At 43.3% G+C, this 4,328-nt stretch overlaps 1 non-coding gene across 1 annotated transcript; it reads left to right on the top strand.

Moving 5' to 3' along the window:
* The first annotated feature begins 4,221 nt into the window (after nt 1-4,221).
* Nucleotides 4,222-4,328, top strand: LOC141679771 (small nucleolar RNA R71). The gene has a single exon (XR_012558180.1). It is a non-coding gene; the product is annotated as a small nucleolar RNA R71 (small nucleolar RNA).

Genomic DNA, 4,328 nt, shown 5'->3' with positions numbered 1-4,328 from the left:
AAAATTTCTGGAACTCGACCCCTGCGCGGCCGCTCAGCATTTCTGCGCGGGCGCGCAGAGGGTCTCTGGATTTTTTTTTTTCAGTCCCTGTTTTCTGATTTTTTTTGTGTTTTTGGATAGGTTATTAACTTCTAAGGGTTCCTGTAACAACAATTCATGGGTTGCCTCCCACGCAGCGCTTCTTTTTCGTCATTAGCTTGACGTTCCGTTCCTTTCTCACGTAGTCAACAAAATGGCATTAAACACCTCTCGGTTTGCCATATCCCCATAGTAGTGCTTCAACCGCTGACCATTAACCTTGAATGCTTGGTCCGAATCATTCTCAAAAATTTCCACCGCTCCATGTGGAAACACAGTTTTGACAATAAAAGGTCCAGACCACCTTGATTTCAACTTCCCAGGAAAAAGTCGGAGCCGAGAGTTGAATAACAGAACTTGTTGCCCTGGCACAAACAACTTAGGATATAGCTTCCTATCGTGCCACCTTTTCACCTTTTCCTTATACATTTTGTTATTCTCGTACGCTTGAAGTCGGAATTCATCAAGTTCATTAAGCTGAAGCATTCTTTTCTTACCAGCTGCATCTAAATCCAGGTTCAATTTCTTCAATGCCCAGTAGGCCTTATGCTCAAGCTCCGCCGGTAGATGACATCCCTTACCGTACACCAACTGAAATGGTGACATCCCAAGTGGAGTTTTGTATGCTGTTCTGTAAGCCCAAACAGCTTCATCGAGCTTTAAAGACCAATCCTTCCTTAATGGACAAACAACCTTCTCTAGAATGCGCTTTATCTCTCTGTTAGACACTTCCGCTTGACCATTTGTTTGCGGATGATAGGCAGTAGCTACTCGATGATTCACGTTATAACGCTGCATCATAGAAGTGAACTTACGGTTGCAAAAATGCGATCCTTCATCACTTATGATTACCCGAGGTGTTCCAAACCTTGTGAAAATTTGCTTATGAAGAAAATTTAGCACTGCCTTTGCATCATTTGTTGGTAAAGCTTTAACTTCGACCCATTTGGAGACATAATCGACTGCTAGCAAAATGTACTGATTATTGCAAGATGAGATAAAAGGCCCCATAAAATCGATTCCCCATACATCAAAGACCTCGACTTCAAGCATCACATTTAATGGCATCTCATCCTTCCTTGACAAATTTCCCACTCTTTGGCAACAATCACACCTTAAAACAAACTGATGAGCATCCTTGAACAAGGTGGGCCAGAAAAAACCTGCTTGCAGAATACGAGCTGCCGTTTTCTCACCTCCATAGTGTCCACCATAAACCGTGGCATGGCAGTCTCGTAATATCCCCTCCGTCTCACAGAACGGGATACATCTCCTGATGATCTGGTCAGCTCCCTGTCTAAACAAATATGGTTCATCCCACATATACCACTTCACCTCATGCAGAAACTTCTTCTTTTGCGCGGATGTCAAATTGGGAGGCATTATATTGCTGACAAGATAGTTTACAATATCTGCAAACCATGGTTCTTCCTCCTGAATTGCAAACAACTGCTCATCCGGAAAAGATTCATTGATTAACGTCCTATCTTGTGAAGTAGAATCGGGATTCTCCAACCTAGAGAGATGGTCAGCTACTTGATTCTCGGTACCTTTTCTATCTTTGATCTCTAACTCAAATTCTTGAAGTAAAAGCACCCAACGAATGAGTCTCGGCTTCGAATCCTTCTTAGAAACCAGATAGCGAATAGCTGCATGATCAGTGAATACTGTCACTTTCGTACCAAGCAGATAAGATCGAAATTTCTCAAAGCCAAAGACTATAGCCAAAAGCTCCTTCTCAGTAGTGGTGTAGTTCAATTGGGCCCCATTTAAAGTCTTACTCGCATAGTAGACCACATGGAAGAGATTTTTCTTGCGCTATCCCAGAACTGCACCTACCGCATAGTCACTCGCATCACACATCATCTCAAACGGTTCTGTCCAATCTGATGCTGTAATAATTGGCGCCGTGATCAAACTCTCCTTGAGAGTCTTGAATGCTGCCAAACATTCATCATCAAATTTGAAAGGCACATCTTTCTCAAGTAAATTGCACAACGGCTTAGATATCTTTGAAAAGTCCTTGATGAATCGCCGATAAAAACCCGCATGACCGAGAAAACTACGGATTCCTTTCACTGAATTAGGTGGGGGAAGATTTTCAATGACTCCCACCTTGGCCTTGTCCACCTCCAGACCTTTGCTAGAGACCTTATGCCCAAGGATAATGCCTTCACGCACCATAAAATGACATTTCTCCCAATTAAGCACCAAATTAGTTTCCACGCATCTTTTGAGTACGGCGCGCAGATTATTCAAGCATTCATCATATGAGTGTCCAAAGACGGAGAAGTCATCCATGAACACTTCGACGTTATTTCCAATCATGTCAGAGAATATAGCCATCATACATCTCTGAAAGGTGGCCGGGGCGCCACATAACCCAAACGAAACTCTACGAAAAGCAAATGTGCCAAATGGACAAGTGAAGGTAGTCTTTTCCTGATCCTCTGGTGCAATATAAATCTGATTATACCCGGAATACCCATCCAGAAGACAAAAATACTCATGTCCCGCCAATCTGTCAAGCATTTGATCAATGAATGGGAGAGGGAAGTGATCCTTTCTTGTGGCTTTGTTCAATTTTCTATAATCCATGCATACTCTCCATCCTGTAACTGTTCGAGTAGGGATGAGCTCATTCTTCTCATTTGCGACCACAGTGATACCTCCCTTCTTAGGAACACATTGTACAGGGCTCACCCACGAGCTGTCAGAAATAGGATAAATGATGCCTGCATCTAGCCATTTCAGAATTTCTTTCTTCACCACCTCCTTCATGATTGGGTTCAGTCGTCGCTGCTGTTCCACAGTTGGCTTACTACCTTCCTCTAACAGAATTTTATGCATACAATATGAGGGACTTATCCCCTTGATGTCTGCTATAGTCCATCCTATAGCCGATTTGAATTCTCTCAAAATCCTTAAGAGCTTGTCTTCCTCACTACCTGAAAGGTCAGCTGAAATAATAACAGGTAACGTAGATGAATCACCTAAAAAGGCATACCTCAAGTGTTCAGGTAATGGTTTGAGCTCTAAGGTAGGCGCTTCCTCTATTGATGGTTTGAGCTTCCCTTCAGCGTTCTTGAGGTCAGAAGTACCAAGAGATTCAAATGGTATATCTAGCTTTCGCTTCCAGGGAGAAGCGTTCAGATATTGTAATTGCTCGTTGCTATCTTCATCATCACTATCAAATTCCCCCACTAAGGCCTTTTCCAATGCATCAGACATTAGCATGTGATCGAGTTCCGAAGTAACCACAGAATCAATCACATCCACTTTTAAGCACTCCTCATCTTCTGTAGGGAATTTCATTGCCTTGAATACGTTGAAGGTCACATCCTGATCTTGAACCAGCATAGTAAGTTCTCCTTTTTGCACATCTATCAAGGTACGGCCAGTTGCCAAGAAAGGCCTCCCCAAGATTATGGGAATCTTTTTATCTTCCTCAAAATCCAGAATAACAAAATCAGCAGGAAAGAAGAGCTTATCCACCTTGATGAGCACATCCTCAACTATGCCCCTTGGGTAAGTAATGGAACGGTCCGCCAATTGTAGCGACATGTAGGTGCAGCTGCACTTCCCTGTTGAGGATATGATTGTCTTGTAGCATACTGCTGTGGTTGCTGGAATCCAGGTGGGTTAAACTGTTTACTCACTCCTTGCTGATATGGTGGCTGAATAGCATTCTGATTATTTCCCCAGCTGAAATTTGGATGATTTCTGTTGTTAGGATGATAGGTCGCTGGCACAGGCTGCTGTTGTCGCTGATAATTATTCACATACTGAACAGATTCGTTGACAAGAGAACACTGATTCGTAGCATGAGAACCTGCACAAAGCTCACAAACCATAGCTATTTGATTAACTCCATACGTAGCCAAAGAATCAACCTACATTGATAGCGCTTGGAGCTGGGCTGCAATAGCGGTGGCTGCATCAACTTCCAGAATACCTGCTACCTTGCCTGATGTCATCCTCTGAGTTGGGTTTTGATGCTCATTTGCAGCCATCGTCTCAATAAGATTGTACGCCTCAGTATAGCTTTTAGCCCATAAGGCGCCTCCAGCTGCTGCATCGAGCATGGGCCGAGATTGAGCCCCCAAACCATTATAAAAACCAGTGATTACCATCCAATCCGGCATTCCATGATGTGGACATTTTCTCAACATTTCCTTGTAGCGTTCCCAAGCCTCGCACATAGATTCTGTAGGTTGCTGCGCAAACTGAGTGAGAGCACTCCTCATAGC

The sequence above is a fragment of the Apium graveolens genome, chromosome 1 (genome assembly GCF_009905375.1).
Source record: "Apium graveolens cultivar Ventura chromosome 1, ASM990537v1, whole genome shotgun sequence".
Classification (NCBI taxonomy): Eukaryota; Viridiplantae; Streptophyta; class Magnoliopsida; order Apiales; family Apiaceae; genus Apium; species Apium graveolens.
This window is presented reverse-complemented; position numbering and strand designations above follow the sequence as displayed.